Consider the following 26,312-nt stretch of genomic DNA (forward strand, 5'->3'; position numbering starts at 1 on the left):
AGTGGTAGGCGTTGAGATACCCCGTCTTTCTGTAGAGCGTTTCTCATCACAGATCTCTCATAGTCGAGATTCGCCATGGGTGCAAAGTACTCCTGCAGAGCTATCTTGGCTGCAGCAAAGGACCTGTCAGTTGGACGTAGAGTTTCAAAATTGCTGCACACGGCTGGATCAGCTGAATAGAGCACCACTGATCTCTTCGTATAGTCATTGTCCGCCCCAGTTGCTGCCAAAAACATGTCTAAGCGCTTCACCCGGGCGGCTCCTGGCACATCGAGTTCAAGTAGGGGTGTGAGACACATAAATGGGCATTGTGCCCTGGCACCTGCACATCAAGTTCAAGTAGGGGTGTGAGACACATAAATGGGCATTGTGCCCTGGCACCTGCAGGGGCGCCTCAAGAAACATCTGCCCTCCTCCTCAGTCGGGCATATTCCATTCAGGCATTCACACACTGCGTGGACTCGTTCAGAGTGCAGATGCCTTTTTGCAGTGTTGTTATGCTTTGGATGGCAGGGCGCACAAGCTCTCTGTGTAGGAGCTGCAACCCTTGACACTCAGGCGTGGTTCATGCTATGCTTTTCTGGAGGCTCAGAATGTCAAATAGTACAAAGCTAGGCACCCCTCACAGGGTGTGGGGCGCACAAGCACTCCGATTGGGAGCTGCAACCCTCGAGCTAGTGACTGCAGGGATTTGCTTTATGTTCTCTTTTTTTCGAAAATGTGTGCCACGGAACATGGGGAATGAACATCAAACGCTTTCCTTTTTTTTTTAGTGTGTGTTATTTCTGAGTGCGACATTCACTATGCCACTCGTTTGCTGCTGCGTTGATAGCGACTTTCTATTGCCAGTTGGGCACATGTGTGGGCCAATCGTGTTGATTTAAATCACTGACTGCAGTCCGGGAGCAGTAAGAGAGGCAGTTCTACGGCTGGGCTTGTGGGCACTGTGTGTGCGGCATCGCCGCTTGGCCTATGGCACATTGCTCATTGGCACACAGTGTGCATGCAACAATGAGGTGTGCTGGCAGCAAGTCAGTGAGTTCCCAACCTCGTGGCAGCGTCCAGCACCACAAAAGCTTCATTGCCATTGTGGTGGGCTGGGCCCATGGTGTACTGGGGCAGACCCACCTTAAAGAATACACGCAGCAAGTTGCTACTTAACACTGGGGTCCCCACGTTCACGTGCCCTGTGGCATGGGCGGCTGCCTTCTATTGACTATGCACCTCGTGACCTAATGCAACACGTGGTCATTAAAGGGACATACACCACATTACCGAGAACTATACCAGATGACAGGTGCATGCATAGCAAGTGCTGTCATAACCTTCCGCAGCCTTCGACATACTCAAACATGATTTTTGTTCAGTAGTTGGCATGCACATTCTGTTTTGATGAGCATTTTAATGAGCATGTAGGAGGCGACCACTCCTTCTTGTAACGAATGCAACAAGCTTTCAATAAGAACAAAAATAGTTTGAAATCGAAATTTCAGCCCTCCATGCTGTGAGGTTTTCTCATAACAAAATATAATCAACCACACGCCGTGATAAGTTATAGAGCACATGGGTTCAGAAACAACTCTCCACAAATAAATACGCATCGCTTTTGTAGTCATTTCATACACATGCCATGCGTTCCCCTATGTTTACAGAATAGACATCTTATGTTCATATTCTTACGTCATTGCCCAAAATTGGAAGCTGGTTAGGAAAGAATAAATGCATTCACACTTTCAATGGACCTGCATCTTTCACGCAACAAGACCACCCCTGCTTTCTACCTACCCCAGGGAGCAAGCAATACACAGCATTTCATGATGATTAATCATTTTGCAATGCACCATTTTAAATGGTAAATGACAAAATACTGCATGAAATGTTTAGAATACAGTACTAAGTCCAACCGACCTCACCAGCCCTCTGCCATGTACATGACAACATTTTCCAGTGGGCTGCACCCCAATGAACCAAAACGAAACAATGGGGTCATTACGACCCTGGCGCCGGGTTCATGAATTGTCTGGCACCCGGGAATGGGCAATTACCGGGACATTGCGGTCCCAGCTGACCCGGTAATTGCCCATTTCTCGGGCACTGAAAAATATTACTCCCCATTCCCATTGAGTCCGATTGGACTCTATGGGAATAGGGAGGACGGATGCACCGGCACCATTCATGAAAGGTGCCGGTGCATCCGCTGAGTTCTGCGAGCGGGTGCCGTTCCGCCTGCAAGGTCACACCTGGTGGGCTGAAAGGCTCCCACTCGCAGAACTCGTAGTTTGCCAGTATGGAAACAACGGTACCAGCAAGGTTACTGGAACCGTTGTTTTCGGACAGGCAAACTTGTAATGCTGCCAAATGTCCCGATTCCTTACCGGTAATCTTCATTATTCCGAGGCATGTTGTGGTGGGAGGGACCTTGTAGGAACTGTTGTATCTCTCTGGTTCCATCTGGAGAGCCGTGATCCCCCTCCTGCCTACAGACACACACACACGCAGCTTTTGTTGGTTCGGGCTACCCAGTCACTCTGACATGGCTGGGTATTGCCCCGTTCATTTATAATGCATGTGGCAGAGTGTAACGTCACTCTGCCGCCTGCATGTGCCCGTAAAGGGGCAGCACCACACACCTTCTTTTTCATAACAAAACAACAAACAAAGAATTGCTACCTACAAACCATAAGAACACACTGCACACAAAATGGCAGACCCCTTTAATCACAGCCACCCCCTTCCCGCATGTCAAGTCCAGTCCACCGGGTGTTTCCGCCAGTTCATGGTTCCAAAATAAAGTCACTTAGGTGGGCAGGCTTCTCCCTCCCGACCCTCTGTGGATACCTCCTGCCCACCTCCTGAATCAGGCCCTCCTCACCTGAGCTCTCTAGAGCCGGGGAGCTTGGCGGGTGGACCAGGCCACCATCCTTGTCCGGTACCTCAGTCACATACCTTCTATGCGCTGCCTCCGGCCTGGCTTCCCCCAGTCTTTTGAAGTAACTGGCATTGCGTGTTACCGAGGCAGTCCCTTTGGATGCTATCACCATCTATCCTTGCACTGCCACCACGTCCAAGGGACTCGGCTCGTAGGTCAGCAACAGCTTCCAGTGTGGGCGGCAATTACTGACCGATACCTCTTCACTTGGGATGAACTGTTGGGGCAAAGTCCTCTTTGGATGTTCTCATGCTCAGTCCTTGCTTTCCTCTCCCTTTCCACCTGCTCATCGTTGATGACAGCAGGCTCACGCTTGCCAACTTTCGGTAAGAGGCCTCTCGGACATCGCCTGAACATTGCCTCACCTGACGCCACCCCTGTGGTTGTATGTGGGGGTAGCCCGATATTCTGTGGGAACTTGTAGAGAGCCCTCTGCAGACATTGACCCTGGCCTTGGGCAATCCGAAAGACCTTATTCAAAGTTCTCATCAGGCGTTCCGCCTCGCCATTCACTCTGGGCCACAGCGGAGTGATCTTCCGATTGTGGACTCCATATTCCTCCATGATGTGGGCAAAGCTTTCACCTTGGAAAGGCGCCCGATTGTCTGAGCACAGTCCATGGGTCGCAAAGATCTTCTCAATGGCGTCAGCAACATTCTCAAATGCAACCGATTCCACAAACTCCACCTCCGGGTATCTGGAACACTCATCCACGATCACCAGAAAATGTGTGTCCTGTCCTGTGGACCCAAAGTCAGCATGCACCACTTCCAAGGGGTTGGTGCCAAGCTGCATAGTTTCTATGATGAGTTCCCTATACACTGGTGATGCTGTCTGGCATCACACACAGGCTGCTACAAACTCCTCCACTCACCAGTCCAGATCCGGGAACCACACATTTTGGCGCAGTCGGGCCTTCCTTTTGGCGGTGCCCTGATGTCCTTGGTGTGCCATGTCTATCACCTTTGCGATTTCTACTTGTGGGACCACAATGCGGTCACCCCAGAGCAGTAGACCAGCCTCAGAGAAAGCCAGCTCGTCCCTGACTCTCCATAGTTGTTCCAACGCTGCTGTGGCCTCCTAAGTTCTTAGCGCCAGTGTGTCTAATACGGACCTCCACGAGCCATGCTGGAGGGCTGCTCTGAGGATGCCAAAGCACTCATCCTCCACAGCCATTTTTTCCAGTTCGGATTGGCACCAGGTTTGGTGTGACCACCTCCACCACCAGCAGACATGGTCATCTGCCTCCACCGCACTGATGTTCAGTGGCCCTTGGGGCTCCCGCCTCGGATGTCTTGAGAGGTAGTCGGTGATAGGCAGAATTATATGCAGTACCCTTTGTGAACACCACTCACAATTTGGACTAAAAGTGACAGTACACATTTACCTTTGGTACAAGCCTGTACTACACAGTAAAAGTGGTAGCGATGGCTGAGCAGCCAGACTTATCTCAAGAGCATGTGTGCAGTATCAAATATTTATAGAAAAGACAGCAATTATTATGATTCGAATAAACACTGACTCCAGGTTTCTGAGTAAAAAAATATACATTTATTTACACATCAGTTGTATAACTTTTCACTGAAGTAAAGCAGTTGAAAAAGTACGTTATTAATATATCACACCACTTCCAATAGTTTCCAGACAAGTTAAGCTCACAAAATGAAGTGGGAGCAAAGTGGCACTCTAGTAGTTAAAAAGGGAGGGAAAGACAAAGTTAGGCAGAAATTTACCAGCACCAACAGGTAAGTAAGCTGGACAATCTAGAAAGAGGAACTACAGTGATGGAATCAAATTAAATAGGCTTAGGGCCAAAGTCAATAGGACAAAAGTCTTTTGCTTAAGATCACAAAGTTCAGGGTAGTTTGCAATTAAGTCTTTGCCAAGAGTTCCGGATGAAGTTGGTCGGCAGAAAAGTTTGTTTAGAGAGAAGAGAAGGACAAGCCCTCAAATTGGCAAAACGTTTCAGACACCTTCACCTCGGCTGAAAGAAATGCACAACCGGATTTGCATAGTACCTTTAAATGGAGAAGAAGCAGTAGCTGGGGCGGACGTTCCTGGTAGTTCCTGCAGGCTCACAGTTCCTGAAGCGACTGTCGGACTTGCACGAAGTAGGAAGACTGGAGGGTCCTGCACTACCCAGGGAACAAACCAGCAGCAGAGCAAAGCAACGAATAAAAGGTGCACTCCTTAAAACCCAAGCAGGGTTTGACCTTCCTGGCTATCCGGCCCACTGTAGCTCTGTACAGTGAATTGAACCAGCAAAGGAAGTCCTGGTTTGCACGATGGGTGAACTAGTTGGTCCCACCAGCTCAGGGGAGGAAGATTCCTGGAGGATATTCTCTGTCATTGGAGTTCGAGGATTCGGACCTGCAGCAGGGCTTAACCGGGCAGTTCAGTCGTGGTAGGGGTCCTCTTCCGTCAGCTCCTCATCAGTTCTTTCATTCCAGTTGCGACTCTGCCTTTCGAGAGACCTGCTTTTTATGCAGTTTTCCCCCATTCACACAGCCTGGCTGTCAATCACACAGCAGGGTTTGTAAGTGGTTTCAATCAGGCGCACACTCAAGTCACGTCCAGCGTGTAGTGTACAAATGAAACCCATTATTTATTTTATCTATAAGTTCAATATTCTGAACGATATACCACTCATATAGCACTCTTCTCCTGAGGCCCCCCACCCCGGTCACACTGAACCAGGAATCAGGCTAGTTTGCAAAGGTACATGTTTATTTATGTATTTAGAATTTAATCACAATATATTTTAATAGGTAAACAACAATCACCAATGGGGTGACAGAACACTGAATAATATCTTTAATACACTAGGAATCAAATAATGAGCACAAAAGCAAATACAGCACAGAAAAGAATACTTTTGGTTTGGTTTTAAACATATGGCACTATGGTTAGGGGTTCTCCCTGCAACACCCCTCAACCCCCAAATAGGCAATTAAATAGATGTGAGGAGAGAGCAGGTATTCAGGAATAGCACACATCAAACAGAATATCTCTCCCACTTTCCCCCTTCAAACACAATAGAAAAACGGAATGGACTTTTCAGCTGTCAGCATGGCTTTAAAATTGTCTTTGGAATTGACTGAGCAAAACACCAAATGTGGTCAAAAATCCTTAAATTATTATACATTCCTATGGGAGCCGTTTTGAACAGTTGCACACAATCACAAACAATTATTTAGTCAAAAGAAAACATTTGAAATCTCAAAGTCCAAGTGGGAAGCTGTTTAAAGCTAATTCATGCACGATTTTCGCTATAACGGGCCAATCGCACTGTTTTGCACTGTGTTGGGCTCTATGGATAGCTAAGGATGTTAGGTACAAGTAGGAGCTGAAATTTCTCTTCTATCATAAAAACTAATGGAGTTATAGAGGTTTTACTAAGAGGCGGGAGAATGGAAAACGGAAATTCAGATTTAGAAATGGCAGATAGGTTTTCTTATACTATCACAAGGACTACAGAAAAGTGAATGCCACACAGGAATCAGTCATTCATGGCTGCTCATAGAAATTCATGTGTGATACTCTATTTTCCATTTGGTTTGGGAATTCATTTTCTTTATCAGATCAATAAGAATTTAGAGTTTAATAACACAGATGAGAAAAGAGTCAGTGCAAAGATAGTTCTAGCAATACTATGGTTCTGAATTAAAGATGGGATGGGTTTGAGATTGGGATCATACAAGGCAGATATATTATGGGTCACTGTTCTTCCTATTAATACTCACAGAATAAGTTAGTAAATTAGACTGTCAGTTCTGGTCATGGATTGGGTCTGGTCTATCAAGGAACGGCAGCATATAAGCGCAGGACTGGATCAGCTAGGCCGGTCACCGGATTTGCACAGGATCTGCCCTTTTTGTTTGTGAGTATATCAAATCAGCTGGATAACGAGTTCCTCAGGCAAGCCTTGTGGTAGCAAGCCAGAGATTTTCAGGATACTAGTTCAGAAGCCTTCTCACACCACAGCGCTTCACTGGGTTGCAAGAATAAGTTAGAGAATTTAGGTCTTGCAGAAAGTCAATAGTTCTCTACTGTGCTGACAAGAGTCTTGGCATCTGGATCTGGAAGGATGTTAAAGCTGGATGTAGAATGCTGGATCAGAGTGCTTCACCAGAACCAGGAAAACGAGTGGATCAGTGAGTCCCTATATGTTGTCAGCTGTCTCTATTTATCCTTTCAAATGACATCACAAAATGGGTGTATGGGCCGGCTTAACTAAGCATGTCCCTGTGAGCTGGGATTGGATCAAAACCTCATCTCTGCCTTGCATCTGAGCGATTGGATCAAGGCCGGATGATATCACATTTTATGGTTTGCTTTATAGACCTTAGAAACCTCCCTTTCGCCACTGGTCTCAAAATTGGATTTTATCCTAAATATATATTTCTACATTGGTCACCTTTACACAAATCACACACAGAAATTCCATCTTTTATGTAGTAGCTGTTCCTCAAAATCCTGCAGCTGCGGGATCTTGTTTCATCTTTCTACATAATTTTGTCATTGTCGCCATGAACACAATTTCCAAACTTTATGCAACTTTCCACAAATGTGTGTCTTTACCATAGGGATGTGTGTGTAAAGTTTCATCATTTTAGCATTAACACAGTTCACATAAAACTACATATATTGCCATTTCTGTCCAGAATATGTTACACAGTTCTACAGCCTCTTAAAACGTGCAGCCAAAAATTAGACTAACATATATGTTCTTTTTATATTTTTCAGCACGTTGAATCACAAGTTATGAGTCTTCAAAAATTGTTAATTGGTCATGCTTAACAACAAATGGTCCTGCCCCTTTGTCTCTCCCTGCAGTCCAGGAGCAATCCCCTCAGGAGCAGTTTACAACCCCTTTAAGACCTCTGTTTCCTGGGCTGAAGGCTTTGCTATTGTTCATTCTCTTTCTGTAGACAAAAGTCTGGGTTAACCCACAATTATCATCTCCCAGTGAATTTCTGCTGAGAAGATTCCCCCTCCCCTTGGAAGAAACCTGTTTTTCCAGTTCCAAAGGGTTGTAGCTCAGCCAGGCTAATTTATTTTTAATTAAAAATCCAGCAGAAACCAAACTTGTTGCATCAAATCACATAAATACATTACTTTCTTAACTTTAAATCTGTGGGATCAAAAACACAACTAAGATCTGTATTCCTTTTAGCAACAATTCTTTTATGTTTGCTAATCCGGCAGATTTTAGTTTAAATACTTTGAAGTTTCATCAAGAGATCATCTGACAGCTGTCATTCTCAGGTAGCCCAGGGTACTGCACCCAGATTTTGACTGGGGCTGTCAGTTTAACGAAAATACAGTTTTTCTGAAGAGATCTTTTACTCTTTACACTTTAGGACTTTATATCTTCACCATTCTTCCTTAGATTACATGAATTTTAGCACCAAGCAAGATTTTAAATGTTGAGAAGTGTTGTGTGTAGGCATTTTGGAATTTTTAGCAACAAAGCAAATGCCCTTTATAGGCACATTTTGGAGTTTCATTTGCAAAGCGCTGCTTCTCTTTCTGCGCTCTGTTTGCTGGTCATGGAGCCCACTGGCACATTTTCTGTAGTGTGTGCTCTATCCCACCACACATGCACCATGAGTGGCAGGTTGTGCATCCAACTTTTTGTTGTATTGCCGCAGTGATGCCGCATAGCACAGCTGAGTGTGTCAATACATCCCACATATCCCCCCTCCCGACTTGGCTTTGACTTCCAGTTGAGAGGGAGTCGGGGGAATGGGATGTTCATTTTTTTCTGTCCATGTGGAGAACTTCAGTTGCTTCTCCTGTCAGTGATCGAGGTGGCACGCTCTCTTCGCTGGTTCTGTTTGGAAGTATGGAGCACCTCTCCGGATTCCTTGGGTCTTTCCTGCCGGTCCCCCAGTGGTCCTCCTTGTTGATTCTTAGGATGATCTTTAGTCCAAATGCTAGAAAATAGAACATGGCATGGTTATGGAAATGTTCCCACAACTGTGTTCACACATCTGCGGGGGATGTCAGCAGTGGGAAAGACACTTGCATTGGTTAACAATTGACAATATTCCCCATCTATGTTCGCTAATGGTCTTAACAGGTGGGTCTGTAGGTGAGGCCTGGGATGGTAACCTCTCCTCCATTTCTGAAATTCCATTTCCTACCATAGCACTAGTGCTGACCAGAAGGATTCCTTCAGGTTTTCTAGGGCCCTGAGATTACTCTCCATTTGGGACCGGGCTTGGCAATAACTAGGGTCCAAATTAATCTCAAGTTGGTTGAGGAGGTTATGGCTCATATAAAAGGCAACACCTTGCACAACCCAACAAGTATGTACTATGCTTTTGTCCTCCATTGAAATTTTGATCATGCAACTTCTAAGCAGAGGATGTTTGGAGAGGGGCGCTTCCAGGTTCTTTACCCATTGCTGCACTGACTCTACGGCGGGTAGGGTCTGGTCTTTTGGGAGGTTTGAATAATGCTTCGCTATTCAAATCAACTCGGGTGAGGACAGACTCCTTCCTTCCGTCATTTAACTGAATCGGGATGAAGAGCTGTTCACCCTTTTTCAGAATGCCAGCTAAGCTTTGGGCTGGTTTGATATCAATTTTGGCTGTGGACTTGGGATTTTCGGATTGTACATTAGTATAACATTTCTGTTCCTTAGGTTGCAGATTTTCGGGGGCAGGAGATTCTGGTTCCAGTTCGTGGGTTTCCAGGGGATTTTCACAAGTCCTTCCTCTAAGGCTTTACACCCCCTTCACCCTCTGCCTCCTACCTGGTAACCGGTGGGTTGTCGGGGTTCTCTCCCTGTCATTGCTCTGGAGCACCAGAGCCTTGATTTGAGGGGTTCTGGGCTGCCATGTTCGTCTGAGGGTTCTGCTGAGCCCTCAACATGCAACCAAGATCCTGTGCCAAGTTCTGGACCTGGCGCTCCAGCTGGGACACCCGCTCTGGCTGGTATGGGGTTCTCTGGTCCACCCTAGGTTGATCACGGGAAGGGTACCTACCCCTTCTCCCCTGATACCCTTTGTTGGGATAGTTTTGGTACCCCTCCACCCTTGGCCTCCCCTCTCCCGGATTGGTTTGTCTGGGCTCAGGAAAGTGGGGAAAAACAGAAGGGTTGTTTTGGGGGTGGATGTTTGGCGGGTACCGGGGAAAGCAAATCAGCCCGGCATTTGGGGGATTACTACCCTCCTGGGGAAAGTGAGGAGGGAAGTTTCCTGGGTTGGCAGCTGCTTGGTTAAACCACCCTCCCCCCTGGGCTGGGGGAGTCCACACATAGCCCAGGATGGGTCTGTTGCACTTGTAATGGGGGCTGATGTAGTCAGGGGAGTTAGGGGTCATATTTGTGGGGTTACCTCCCTGACTACCTGTTTGGGATTGGCCTGAGGGCCTTTTGGGTCTTTTGTTAGGAGGATTTTGCACAGGAATATGTTTAGGCCCCCATCTCTAGATCTAAAATGGGGGCAACCTTAACCTCTGCCACCTTAGCTGCAGCAGGGTTGTTGGTTGTTTTTTGGCTTTTATTAGCACTTTTATTTTCTACTGGTTTCTGCACTTCGTAAATGCAGTTGCTTGTTCAATGACCCAGTCTAGTGATCTTTTCTCTTGAAAGTCCCTCACCAGCTGGGTCATAATGTATTTAGGCAGTGCATGAAAGAAGGTATTGATGAACTCCCTGCTGTCTGTGCGCACCCTCCTGGTGGTCTGCGTAAAGGCCTGTTTCAGCTCTTGGACAAATTCTTTTGAGGCCTGGTCCTTCCCCACATAGCAGATTGTTGGCCGTCTTGCGGGCCTTTTGAGGGTTTCTGTGTATTGAGAAATCTTTTAAGACGGCCGCCCTATAGGGGGACCATCTTGAATGCTTCTGATCCTCCAGCCCAGCAAAGAAGCTGGAGTATTAAGTTGAAAAGGTCCACTTGACATACTGAATAGATCTTTGGCTGTCCTTCAGGTGAAAAGTCTCCATCATTTGCTCATACAGTTCGAGGTGCTCCCAAACTGAATATTTGCCATTTTTATGGTAGGGCGTTATGACGCTCCTAATAGCCTTGATTTGCTTCAGGGGATCTTTTAGTAGGGCCTTCTTAATTTTGTTGGTCTTTTTAGTTTTGGTCATTTATCCTCTGACTCAGAGGCAATGCTATCAGAGGTGTCTGTCTGATCCTCTAGGCTCTCCCTGATTCTGCGGGCTTGGGAATGGTTGGCGGAATGTGGGGGCCTAGTCTCTTGAAACCTGTGGCACTCAGAAGAGTCTTCAGACTCTCCCTTGCTCCCAGGATTGGCTGAGTACCACCCCCACTGTCCTAGCTGGGAAGAGGTTTTTAAGATGCTCTTCATGGGCCTACTTTCATGGAATTCCCCACCAGATTTGACTGACTGATCCCTTGGTAGGTGATATCTCTGAGGATCTAGTTCTCTAATTCTCCCCTCACTGGCGTCTCCCTGATCAGAGAGGCTGGCCCTAATATTTGGGAACCTGTACATAGATGCTTGCCCATTCATTTCTGGGAGGCGCTGATCTGCCAGCCCCATATTTCCCATTGTGTTGAAGTCTACCATCCCCGTGGCCCTTGGTTCATATGAGCAGGTGGACATGAGGGTGGCAGAGTCAATGGAAGTGAAGGGATTAAAGTCCCTGATGCCGCGGGTCCTGAAGTTATGCTCAGGAGTTTCTCTTTCCCATCTTACCTCATCTCTTTCAGCCCCTACTCCCTGATAACATGGCAAAATTGGGCCCGTTTGCTCCTCTATTCTCTAAGAATTGTTCTTGCGTGGCTATCTGTTTGTGGAGTCTGTCATTCTTTTCTTAGAGAACCTCATTGTCTCTCTGTGTTTCCTGCCTGGTTTGGGAATACTGGGCCATTTTTTGCTTCTGGAGACTCACCTCCTGAGTTTGGTCCTTATTGGTCTGATTGTTCTTTTCCAGAGCATCTTGGACCCACCTGGTGTGCTCTAACAGTTTTTCATAATCAGTTTCGATTTCCCCAAACTCCTGAAGGGCCAGCTTTTTTTTCTCCAACTTTGTTTTCAAATGGCTGTCTTCCCGCCTAAGGCATTCTTCTCATCACTTAGAGTGGCCGTCTGCTTAACCAGGTTGTCCCTCTGTTTTTTAAATGCCCAGCTTTCTGGCGCTCCTCATCAAACTCTGCTTGGTATTCTAGGTCTTTCATAATTAATGTATTATTTTCCTCTTTTAAGGATTCTAGGCGGTTTTGTATGGTGACTATCTGTTCTGCACAGACTCTATTATAATTCAATTGATGCTCCAGTTTCTGTTGACTCTGTTGTAGAGAGTCCAACCTTTCCTGACACTCTTTTTGCAGTGTCTGTACCTGGGTGTCTTGCTCTGCATTCTTGTGCAGTAAGAAAGCCAGGTCTTCTTGGAGTTTGGTGGCATACTGCCTAGCCTGTTTCAGATTCTTGGCTATCCAGGAGTTCAGATTGCTCTGGATTTTTTGCAGTGTTTCCCCTTGCCTCTTTGTTAAATCTACATGTTCTGCGTACTTTTCCTGTATAACTCCTATGCGGAGGTACAGGTAGGCCACTATTTTGGCAATTTGCACTGCTCCTCTTTTATTTTAGGGGCCATAATGGACCCTTGTCCTGCTATATATCAAGTTTGATTTCAGTGATTTGCTGTTTTATTTCCTGCAACCACACCTGTTCGTCCCGTTCTGGCCTTTCACCCCTGACAAACAATTTGTGCAGGGGGTGTTCCCTAGCAATATTAATTTCACTGGGGTCGCCATTCTGGAAATATTAATTTCCTTCTGATTTATCTCAGGGTTACTTTACTTTTGCAAACAGGCCCAATTCCCTTCAGTATTTATTTTGAGGGGTGCTTGTACAGTGTAGCACAGTATGGTAACCCAACAATGTGTATGTACCCCGTCGGCTAGCACGCTGTGTTAGACTGTCACTAGTGGTATGTCAAATTTAGGATCCCAGCACCAAGCCCCCAAGCTGTAAGTGATTTCAATCTGGCACACACCCAAGTCACAGTCAGTGTGCAGTGTACAAATGAAACCCTTATTTATTTTATCTATAGGTTCAATATTCTGAATGATATACCACTCATATCACACCCTTCTCCTGAGACCCCCCCCCCAGTCACACTGAACCAGAAATCATGCTAGTTTGCAAAGGTAAATGTTTATTTATGTATTTAGAATTTAATCCCAATATATTTAAATAGGTAAACAACAATCACCAATGGGGTGACAGAACACTGAAAAATATCTTTAATACACTAGGAATCAAACAATGAGCACAAAAGCAAATGCAGCACAGAAAAGAATATGTTTGGTTTGGTTTGAAACGTATGGCCCTATGGTTAGGGGTTCTCCCTGCAAACCCCCCAACTCCCCCAAAAGGCAATTAAATAGATGTGAGGAGAGAGCGGGTATTCAGGAATAGCACAAATCAAACAGAATATCAATCCCAGCTTCCCTCTTCAAACACAAGAGAAAAACAGAATTGACTTTTCAGCTGTCAGAATGGCTTAGAAAATGTCTTTGGAATTGACTGAGCAAAACACCAAAATTGGTCAAAAATACTTAAATTATTATAAATTCCTATGGGACCTTTTTTGAACAGTTGCACACAATCACAAACGGGATAGATAGTCCCGGGAGGATAGCTCAGCGGCCGGATACATAGTCCCGGGAGGATAGCTCAACAGCAGCGTGCGTGCCTTGGAAGCAAAACGACACGAAGCAACACAGGTTCAATCCCCTGGTCCGTGCTTAGAAACCTCTGGGTGTTTAAGCATGTTATAAATAACGCAACTAAGACAAAAAGAAACAATTACGCAATTAAAAAACAAACAATTCCTGTAACAGCGCCTCAATGGCCGTGGCCTGGGTGAGCGATTTAAAAATGCTATAAAAAAAATACAAACAATGATTTAGTCAAAAGAAAACATTTGAAATCTCGAAGTCTAAGTGGGGAAGCAGTTTAAAGCTAATTCACACATGTAAACACCTTTCAGAATTTCAATTTGTGGCAAACTTTTCCTTGCACGATTTTCACTATAACGGGCCAATCGTTTGCACTGCAGTTTTGAGTTCTATGGATAGCTAAGGTTGTTAGGTACAAGTAGGAGTCGAAATTTCACTTTTATCATAAAAACTGAGTTGGTTATAGAGGTTTTAGTAAGAGGCGTTTTTGCAAGATAGGCGCGAGAATGGAAAACAGAAATTCTGATTTAGAAATGGCAGATAGGTTTTCTTATACTATCTCAAGGACTATAGAAAAGAGAATGCCACACAGGAATCAGTCATTCACGGCCGCTCTTAACAATTCATGTGTGATACTCTATTTTCCATTTGGTTTGGGAATTATGTTTCTTAATCAGATCAATAAGAAGTTAGGGTTTAATAACACAGATGAGAAAAGAGTCAGCACAAAGATAGTTCTAGCAATACTATGATTCTGAATTAAAGATGGGATGGGTTTGAGATTGGGATAATACAAGGCAAATACATTATGGGTCACTGTTCTTCCAATTAATACTCACAGAATAGGTTAATAATTTGGACCATTAAATATGGTCATGGTTGGGTCTGGTCTATCAAGGAAGGACAGCACATCAGGCGCAGGGCTGGATCATCTAGGACGGACACCGGATTTGCACAGGATCTGCCCTTCATGTTTGTGAGTATCTCAAATCAGCAGGATAGCAAGTTCCTCAGGCAAACCGTGTGGTAGCAAGCCAGAGATTTTCAGGATACTAGTTCAGAAGGTCTTCTCACACCTCAGCGCTTCATTGGGTTGCAAGAATAGGTTAGAGAATTTAGGCCTTGCAGAAAGTCAATAGTTCTCTACTGCTGGCAAGAGTCTTGGCATCTGGATCTGGAAGGATGTTAAAGCTGGATGTAGAATGCTGGATCAGAGTGCTTCGCTGGAATCAGGAAAATGAGTGGATCAGTGAGTCCCTTTGTGTTTTCAGCTGTCTCTATTTATCCTTTCAAATGACACCACAAAATAGGTGTATGGGCCGGCTTAACTAAGCATGCCCCTGTGAGCTGGGATTGGATCAAAACCTCATCTCCGCCTTGCATCTCAGTGATTGGATCAGTGCCAGATGATGTCACATTTTATGGCTTGCTTTACAGTCCTTAGAAACCTCCCTTTAGCCACTGGTCTCAAAATTGGATTTTATCCTAAATACATATTTCTACATTGGTCACATTTACACAAATCACAAACAAAGATTCCATATGTTATGTAGTAGCTGTTCCTCAAAATCCTGCAGCTATGGGATCTTGTTTCATCTTTCTACAGAATTGTGTCCTTTTCACCATGAACACAATTTCCAAACTTTCTACAAATGTGTGTGTTTACCATAGGGATGTGTGTGTAAAGTTTCATAATTGTAGCATTAACACAGTTCACATAAAACCACATATATTACCATTATTGTCCAGAATATGTTACACAGTTCTACCGCTTCTTAAAACGTGCAGTCAAACATTAAACTAACAGATCCATTCTTTTTATATTTTTCACCACTTTGAATCACAAGTTATGAGTCTTTAAACATTGTTGATTGTTCATGCTTAACAGCAAATGGTCCTGCCCCTTTGTCTCTCCCTGCAGTCCAGGAGCAAACCCCTCCCTTGGGGAGTTCCTACCAGGAGCAGTTTACGGCCCCTTTCACACCTCTGTTTCCTGGGCTGAAGTCTCTGCTATTCTTCATTCTCTTTCTGTAGACAAAAGTCTGGGAAAACCCACAATTATCATCTCCCAGTGAGTTTCTGCTGAGAGGATTTCCCCTCCTCTTGGAAGAAACCTGTTTTTCCACTTCTAAAGGGTTGCGGCTCAGCCAGGATAATGTATTCTTAATTAAAAATCCAGCAGAAACCAAACTTGTTGCATCAAATCACATACATACATGAATTTCTTAGCTTTAAATCTGTGGGATCAAAAACACTACTAAGATCTGTATTACTTTTAGCAACAATTATTTTATGTTTGCTAATCCGGCAGACTTTTAGTTTAAATACTTTGAAGTTTCATCAGGAGTTCATCTGACAGCTGTCATTCACAGGTAGCCCAGGGTACTGCACCCAGATTTTGATGGGGGCTGTCAGTTTACAGACAATCCAGTTTTTCTGAAGAAATGTGTAACTCTTTACCCTTTAGGACTTTATATATTCACCATGTTTCATTAGATTACATGCATTTTAGCAAGTGTTGTGTATAGGCATTTCAGAGTTTTTGTCAACAAATCAAATGTCCTTTATAGGCACATTTTGGAGTTTCATTTGCAAAGCACTGCTTCTCTTTCTGCACTCTGTTTGCTGGTCATGGAGTCCACGGGCACATTTTCTGTAGCGTATAGTGTGTGCTCTATCGCACCACACATGCACCATGGGTGGCAGGTTGTGCATTCATCTTTTTGTTGTGTTGCAGAATGTGGTTTTTGTAGGTTTTTTACGCGCACAGGTGTATTGCCGTCATTGTTGGAGTTTCTTGCACCATAACTATCTGAGTAATGTCGCATAGCACAGCAGAGTAGGTCAATACATCTCAAAGGTGGCTGTCCAGCCGGGACAGTCACCACAGCCAATCATTTCAGAGTGCGACATGGGTCTCCAAGGAGAACCTGTGCAGGGAATCCTAAACCCCTCCCTCACATCCTGTCCCCCCCAGACTTCTGCGTATAAGCCCGCGGAAAGACGTTGAACAAATGAATCAAACCTCGTTTGGCACGCAGAGTAAAACATGAGAAAGACTTTTATAAAAAGAAATGGCGAATAAACCCAGCCGGAACCATAATAAAGCATATATGGTCTGACGGGTTTAAGTTTGAGGCTCCCAAGATAGTCTAAAACAATACCAAGGTTATTTAAGATAACCACGGTAGGAAAAATAGGGTAGTTACCACTGCCACCAGTGGAGTCTTGATGAAAAGGGAGTGAAACACTGCTCCAAGAGAAACAGACAAAAAGGAATAAGTGTTAACCCTTCCCAGTACTCCATCTAAGATGTTTTGTACTGGGTCTGTGGTTTTACAGAGGCTAATAAAGTTAATGGTAACTTTATGTGTTCTGGGAGACAGTAGTCAGTCCCAGAAAATGGAGTCTGAGTTGGGAAGTCTAAAAGACAACCCTGTGTCACTGCACTGAAGGTGCTGTGTAACACACAGTAAAAAGATGATGCCTGTGAAGAAGGTGAGGCGCCACAGTCTATGAACACAAACATGTTAAACACACAAAGCAAAAACACATGTAATAGTGGGAAAAAAAGGGCTCACACTCTTACCAGGTGAAATAAATAAATCCTAGAAATCCAGCAAAAATGCTGAGGGACTCAGTAGGTAAGGGAAATTAGCCATTCCTGAGATTGTTTCCAATTTGGAAATTGGCACCAGGATTGGTGTGGCCGCCTCTACCACCAGCCGGACATGCTCATCTTTCTCCTCCGCACTGATGTTCAGTGGTCCTTATGGCTCCCGCCTCGGATGTCTTGAGAGGTAGTCAGCTGCATTGCTGTTACCAGGCCGGTACACTAGGGATACCCCGTACTCCAACAGGATCAGTATCCGCTGCTCGATCCTTGCCGGTGGCTTGGAGGATGACCCAGTCAATATGTGCAACAGCAGCTTGTGATCTGTCACCACCATTACTGGTCTCCCCAACACATACAGTTTGAAGTGGCGACAGCCCCACAGGACTGCGAGGGCCTCTTGCTCGATCTGAGAGTACCTCTGCTCCGTCTCAGACATGGATTTGCTGGCGTAGGTGAAAGGGCGGATCTCCAAGTTCGCATCGACCCGAGTGAGCACTGCAGCCAGTCCGAACGGGCTGGCGTCCACAACGATCTCAGTTTGGAGTGATGGAGCAAAGTAAGCCACTGTCTCCTCCGCTGCCAGGGCCCCCTTAATGTCCTCAAATGCTCCTTGCTCCTATCAGCCCCCACTGCCATGTGACGTCGTTCTTTGTCAGGGCTCGCAGCGGCTTGGATCAGGACGCAAGCTTCCCGATGAACCTGCCACAGTATGTGACCATCCCCAGAAAACTGTGCACCTCAGAGACGTTCTCAGGAGGTCAGGCCTCAGCAATGTCCTTTATCTTCCTGGGGTCAGGTGACACACCCCCTTCTTTAAAGACAAAGCTGAAAAATTCAGTCCTCAGGAACTCACACTTGTCCTGATATAACGTTAGACCCAGAGCCTGGAACCGCTCAAACATCTTGGCAAACCGGTAAAGATGTTCTGCCTCCGACCGAGCAAACACCAAAATGTCATCGCTTATGTTCAATACTCCGGCCAGATCAGCCAGAGCACCCCGGATGATGTTCTGGACTACCTCCATCGTCGATGACACCCCAAAGCTCAGACATTTGTAGCAGTAAAGGCCACGATGAGTAGTATACATGGCAATGTACTGTGACTCTGGGTGTAACACCACCTGATAATACCCAGCCCTCAAGTCCAGCTTTGAGAAAAATCAGGCCTCTTGCAACTCAGCAAATATGTCATCTATGGTGGGCGCCAGATGGCGTTCCTGTTTATGGCTTTGTTCAGAAGCCGCATGTCTACACATTTGTCCGTACTGTGTTTGGCTGTTTCGATTTCCTGGCGATGACAATCAGGGAAACCCACGGTGTTGGACCTTCCACCTTCTCAATGATGTCCAGTTTGACAGGGTTGTCCAGCTCTTTATCAACCAAATCCCTGAGGTGGAACGTGACCTGGCTATGCTTCAGTGCAATCAGTTGGATGGACTCATCGATGTGGAGCCTCAGTGGGTCATCTGCCATGCTCCCAATGCCCTCAAACAGAAGACTGTACTTTGACAGCAGTTCCTGTACATTCTCCACATACACAAAGTAGGCAAAGCTGACAATGCCCAACGCCTCCGCCACTGCACAGCTCAGTAGGGTGTTATTGCTGACTGTTGTCACGAAGAAACGGGCTCTGATTGATGCTTCACTGTTTCCCACATTGGCTACAAATGCCCCATCCAATGGAAAAGGCTGCGCCCCCCAAATGTGAAGATGTATGCCTTCCGAGTTAGTAGCCTTGGGGGACATTGCCATCTTAGTGTTCGACCAGCACCTGAACAGATGATTTGTTCACCCTCGCCAGGCACTTGGGCTGTCTCCTGTTTTTGGAGCGCAGAATGCCCACACTGGACACAAAGAACAAATTCTCCTCCTCATTTTCGTCTTCATCCTCTGGAGGGGCATTGTCTTCCCCCAGATCCACTTGAGCCACGTTGGGGGGGGGGCGTTGTTGCTGGAAGAATCCCACTCGGACCGGCCCCCTAGGGATCACGACCGGCAGTGGAGCCCTGCACATCCGGGCACAGTGATCAGACACCCTACACTGCCACAAGACTTTCCCAGCAAAGGGCACTCAGAGGGGTGCGGGAGATCATTGCCTCACTTCATACATGAGTACATTGTCCTGGTGCCCCGGTCACGCTGGTTCCCACCTGGGCATCTAGCTCCTCTGCCACCCTGGCCACAGCCAACTGTGCACACCTCCTCTGATTTCCCTGGGCGCACCCCAGCCTGCATTCTGGATGCTCTCACCTCCGACACTTCCTGACAACGGCCCAGCACCAGGATGCGAGGTAAGGAAATTGCGGGTTCACACAGCACCTGCCTGCGTAGCTTGCCAGATGCACAACCCTGGATCAGCTGATTGCAGATCATTGCATCAGGATTGTCCCATACACACAGCAGGGCCAGCCAATGCAGCCTGCCATAGAAAGTGTCCAAAGTCTCATTTTGGCGAGCAGAGCCCATAACAAAGCATTCGTAGTCCACGTTTGCCAGTGGCAGGAAATATATGTTGTTTGGGGGTTGCAATGACTGGAACATCTCATGCACCGCACGGCCAGTAGAATACAGAAGTGTTGCCACCTTACTGTCATCATTGGTCTCCATTGTGGCCCTGAGGTACACATCGAGTCGATCAATCCACATCTTCCAACGATGTCCCAGCCTGGATGGGGCACCCCGAGATATGAAACACAGGCATTGGTTGTAGTGCCCATGGAGGGTTCATTCCAATCGGTGGCTGGTGCGCTAGGGCCTGAGGCCCTGGTTGTTGTGGCAGAGCCTGGGGGACGGGAGGTGCTACCTGGTCCTGATTCATGATGGCAAGAGGATAGGCACCCCACTATATGTGGATGTGGCCGCAACTCACTGCCCTGTAACCAGAAAATGAGTGTGACAATGTCCTTGAGACAGTGATTTTGTGGCACACACTAGCATACACTGGATGAGCATGCAAAAAGAACCTCCACTGCTGGTGGTCTTCTGATGACTTCTAATACCACCACACACCTGGTAGGCCTGTGCACCCTTCCATGCACCTGAGAAAATGTCCAAAACGATGAAAAATGTGGCAACAGGCATGCACCACCAACAGCAATGCACAGAGTGGGCAGATGTCACTGCCAAGGGACTTCTAGCCAATCCAGTGGCTCAAAAAATGTAGCATGGTAGGGCCCAGGGGAAACAGACAAAAGAACTTCAAGCCTTCCCAAGCTCCTCACCTCATACTCAACATCAAAATGCATAGAAAACGACTTGAAAGGCACATCATTTGCAGTATCAGCTGTCTGCTAATAGAATGTCCAAAAATTAAGCCCGGATGGCACACTCTAACAAAGAACCGTGACCATCCCGAGAATGCAATCCAAAATGGTGGCCAAATCACATGGTCCTTCCCCTCTCCGCTGCATTAGAACGGTGAAATTGTGATAAAAAAATAGAAAGCTACTTCACCGTCTTCACCGGCATGCCCGGGTAGATGATCCCATGCTGCGTCGCCACTGTTGTATCTCTCTGGTTCTGTCCGGAGTGCTGTGAGCCCCATCCTGCCTACAGACACACACACACGCAGTTGTTGTTGGTTCGGGTTCCCCGGCCGCTATGACGCAGCCAGGAATCCCCCATATATTTATAATGCATGCAGCGTGGTGTAACGTCACTCCGCAGCATGCGCCTGCCCGTAAAGGGGCAGCACCACATGAAAGGCTAAAGGAAAGTACCAAACATACAAAAATGGAGATCAGACTAAAACAGTCCTGAGAACAATCCATGTTGCCATGCTGATGTCTGAAAGGGTGGTTTGGAAATTCAGACTTCAGAAGTGATGCCACAAAGATGTAAAGACTGCAGCGATGAAGGAGGACAATGGGGTAATGCACCCTTTTCAAAGCTATCTGTACTGCTAAAAGCCAATCCTTCTTAAAATAACTCTATCAAAGCTGGCAGAGGTCCTGAGTATATATTAAAATGGAAGCATTGTTAAAAGATGCAGAGGCGTCTCTGTATAAACACACTCTAAATGCACTTACTGAATCTAAAACAACTCTACAGTCAGGTAACTAAAAGTATGACATCTATGGGAAATCGATATATAATGTAAAACATGAAAAATAGTACAAATAAACCCGTATGCTCGTCAGAAGTAGAATGCTGATTAAAAAGTCCAACGTCTAAATATGGGTCAAGAAGGTACACCCTCAAGCCATAAAGACGACTTGATGAATGCTGTTATAAGACAATATGTAATGCGTTGAATACCTTATCAACGGTTATCAACGTGCCCATGCTTCTGGAAATAGCGTACGATATACAGAATTACCTAACAGCACCTAACAGAATTAAAATATAAAAGAGCACACTTTCACTCTGTAAAAATGAAAGTTAATCTGTTCCATTATAATATGTCAATCAAGCGTACCGAGGTGGAACTTGACAAGGACAACACAGGACAGTTGGGTGCAGATGAGGTCATTGAGCATTTATTAATCCATGTAAAATAGACCTCAGTCACATGACAAACGTGATTGTGCCACATAGGGTGTAGCTATGAGAGTTATGAGTACATCGTTGGATTAAAATAAATCTAATCTAATGACAGAATGAAACACATGCCGTTTCCCATTATCTACTTTAATTGCAGCACAGTTATAATTAATTTGTCAGTCTCTCCTGACAGTAGGAGAGAGACATTTTAAAAAAAAGTTATTAGCAATCAACGCCCTCCTATTCGGTCACTTTGACAATATGTTTCCCACTGAAGAAGTTACTTGAATCATCATTTCCACACAGCTTCATTTATATGGTTGGCACAGTGGACAAGTCATTCTGAATAATGGTGCATGACTACTGTATGCTATATGCTATAGGAACACTATACTATTATATAGTAGACATTTACTCTTGTCTTTATTCCTCTTGCTGTGTTCTCTCCTTTGCATTTATTAATTCTTTTTAACTGTATCACGCTCCTTTTGTTGACATTGTGGCTGAACTGGAAGTAGACCTACATAGGCGGCATGTTAATGGCTTTATATCCGTTGCCTGGGTCACTGAACCTGACTTATCTGCCGAAAGAGGGACATCACGGATTGTAGCGCCTTCATTTCTTGGCTTCATTAATGTCAGGGAGTTGTGTCTGAAGGGAAGAGGCAGGCATTTTCAGGGCCCACTACTTGCACTCTTCCTTGAGAGGGCTTGTGTTGAATACAAAGAGATCATTCAATTCCTGTGTGTCCCATGCACGGCCTCGGAATCCTTCTCTCAATCAGAGCACTAACTCACTTCATACATTTCAGAGGTTCTTGGGATAAGGCTCTATTTATGATGATATGATTCTCTCCCTCATCCCCAACACATTTTCCCTTATTCCCAACAAACTGGCCCTTATACCGAACTTCTTGGCAACCCTGTTTCTCAAGCAAGTCATGCTAGAATCAGCTGTGTTTTAAATTCATATCACTTTTAAAAATCACCCTATATGTGCCATTGTGTTTGCCAGCTCTTCTGTACTTCCTGTGCCACCATCATCTGGTGTTCAGTTTTGATTTATCAACCGAACATTAATGTACTACTTAGCAGATGTACTGCTATGTTTTGTGTGGTTGGCCATAATGTCTAGAAACTTACCTTTCACCAAGATCAACCCATCCTTGTCTCACTCCTAACTCCTTGTGGTTCTCCGCTCCACTGAGAGCCCACCCCTTTACCCATGAAATGGCATATCCACCTCAGCCCGTCTTGTACTTACCCAAGCCATGAGCAGTCTAGTTGATTAACAAATCTGCATTAAGAGGGATGCTGTTGTAGGAAAAGCATTGATTGGACTAGATAAGATTGGAGAATCCCCAGTAAATTATAGGACATTACCCCATGCGCATCCATTGTCTCTGTGCTAACTCACACAGAAAATATCCAAGCAAATAAACAATGTTCTAACTCACTTTCACAAAAAGGATTCACAAATAAAAAGCACACTCTTACTAATTAGCTATTTGGCAGGACCTCCAAATATGAATGTGTTAAAAGACGATGATCTTCTTTTGCAAAATCTGACATCATGCCTACAAGCACTAGCTAGGAGAGATGAGTAAGTGTTGAGTTCAGCACAAGCGATCAATCAGCCTTATGAATGAACCCTTTGTTGTGCTGCCTACGATGCTATTACTGCAAGGTTTTGTCCGCTCTGGGTGCCATCCATCACCCATATGCCTGGTCTACTCTTCTGTAGGTATCATGAATGGATGTGAAATTCCATATAGCAACATTCGCTACCAGCAGCCTACTGCCCCTCTTGCTTGGCCCTAAAACAATAATGAGGTACACAGATATCTGAATATTTTTGGTTCTCTCTATGTCAATCTTGAAGCTGAAACTGTAACCAAAGCCCTCTCTAAGTGATGACAGAAGTATGTTGTGTCTGTTGGAATGGGAGAATTGACCATATCCCCCTCTGGATGTAATACAGATGTCACCTTAAACCGAAAAACCTTGAATTGGTTGCATGACCACCTTGTCCGCAAAGACAATGAAATGAGGGTAATCAATCACCAAATAGATTGATTCTTTGGTCTCCATTACGGGTTTGACGGTAAGTGTTAAGATTGATGGTATATCTGTTACTACCACTTTTACTGCACCATCGAATTACTGGACTCCAAAAATGGCATTAATTTCGCTGATGGAATTAGCCCTGGCGGAATTACACCTGGGGCTAATTCCACCAACAATTGGAAGAAATAGCCCATGCTAAATTATCGCCAAAAACACAAATGCTAATTCATCCAAATTACAGGTGAAATTACAGCTGAAATACTGCTGAAAATTGGCATAATTTCACCAAAAATACAGTGCAGTTACCTTTACCCAAAAGGTGGAGATAAAAACATCCAGGTGATGGGAATCAAGCACAGGTACAAATAACAGCCTCCTAAAGAGTATTCAAACACACTTCTAAGCAACATGCAACCACAACCAGAAGTGAATTACTGCCTCCGCAACCTGCTGCTGTTCATTGAGCTCCAGCAGCATGCACGGCAGCCACATGGAAGGATACATGCTGCACAAAGACGGAGGAGACATATGTTGAGGAGGCTGCCCATACCACGTGAATGGTCGTCTCCCTAGGCTCTGACTGATGGCCAATTGTTCCTGCTGTTCACTTGGACAGGAACACCATAGGAGAGCTTCTGACCCTCACAGAGGCAGATCTCCGGAGTGCCATACACATCAGAACTGCAATCCCACAACTGCCTGAGCTTGTGCCTGTCCACCACCTCTGTGCTATGGGTGCCTTCCAAAGACTGTGGAGAGGCTGCCTGGCATGTCCCAGTTGGAATTAGCCAATTAGTTTCGAAAATGTATGTTTGCATGCAACATTTGCTTGTTTTTCACATGTGTGATTTGACCTTCGGAGCACTTTGCCTGCATACTTTCCAAAATACTGAACAGGGAGAGCAGTGGTTGCGGGGGTGTCCACCTACCCCCATGTTCAGTATTTTTGGCTTTCAGAGGTGTGGGGGCGTCCCCCTTTCCCTTAACATTGGTGGCAGGGGACAACAACAAAAAACATGAACGTTTAAAGTGTGGGCCTGAGCAGTTATACTGCGGGTAGTTTGATGCGATAAAAAAAAATGAACAAACAGCCCCAATCCTCCCAGTCAGCATTCTCAATAGTGCTTGCACAAGTGTTGGATGGACGCTCATTAGGCATGCCCAGCAGCATATCTTGCTGCCCACAATCCAGGCCAAGGTGCATGCAGCAAAAGCAAGATTCTATGCCATCACCTATGTGTGGCATTGCTGCCCCCCATAAAGTGAAGCCTGCATACAGGAATCATAAACAGTACCATTCCAGGAGCATCCAGATGACCTGTGATGCAGATCACCATCAGTCAATGCTGCACATGACGCCCAGGTTCCACACAGGATTCCATGGTCCTGAGGAACAGCAACCTCTATGCATATATGGACACAAACCAAGAACAGTGAACCTGGCTCTGGGGTAAATCCGACATCAGATGATGATGCAGTACAGAGGCACACATAGAGGCATGCATGTGACCACATGTGAGGGAACTACATGGCCGATGAACCATATCCCATGTGGCACTCAGTAGCCCATGACCCTAAATCCAAGTAATGCTAGGCACAGAGATACTTGAGAACATACTGCATAGTCCTGCATGTGACCACACACAGCCACTACAGCCCCTTCACATCTGTGCCCTAGAGGGGGTCTGGCCCACTTGCATTTCAGCACACAAAGGCCACCAGGACAATAGTGAATGCAATTAGCATGCAGAAGCTAAATTGTAATGCTGCACACTCTACTCACTACCTGTTGTAGGTGAATCAGGCTATCCGCTGCTACTGTGGTTGTTGAAACCAGTGAGGATCCCTGGTACACTGCAGGTGACAGCCTACAATGAGGCACACAAAAGGAATAGGACATGCAACGAACACACATTTGGACTACTCAAGGGAAGGTTCAGCAGCCTCCAGCAAACAGGTGGGGCACTAGTGTACACTCCAGAAAAAGTCGGCAAGATTGTTGTTACTTGCACTATGCTGCCCACCATGTGCATATCCTGGAATATACCCATGCCCAGGGTCGGACTGGGACAAGAAATAGGCCCGGTCACCCAAATAAAAGTGGCACACCCCTCACAAAAGTGGCCCAATCCTTGCCTCACGACCCTTGACCTTTGCTGACATCACAGGCAGTGATATCATTTGACCCCACCCCAAAGTGACATCCCGGGAAGCGATGAAACACAACCTTTCACCCCCTGACAAAACAGGTAGTGGCATCAAAGAGCATTGTTCCTAAGTACACTAAATTACTGTGAATCCAAGCAGACGTTCAAGGCCAAATGATATGTTATTGTATAGCACTTACACTTAAACTCTTTTTTATCAAACAAATATACATGCAATGTCACCCAACCTGTGTTGGTACTCATTTACCGACCTAAGAAGGATAAAAGGCTTTTTGAAAAGAAAAGAAAATGTGATAAAAAAAATATTTTTTTCAATTTGTTTTTCTTCCAAACCGGCCCAAGCATGGCCAGAAACCGCCCACCACTCCCCAGGGACGATT

The sequence above is a fragment of the Ambystoma mexicanum genome, chromosome 12 (genome assembly GCF_040938575.1).
Source record: "Ambystoma mexicanum isolate Mex_15411 chromosome 12, UKY_AmexF1_1, whole genome shotgun sequence".
Lineage (NCBI taxonomy): Eukaryota > Metazoa > Chordata > Amphibia > Caudata > Ambystomatidae > Ambystoma > Ambystoma mexicanum.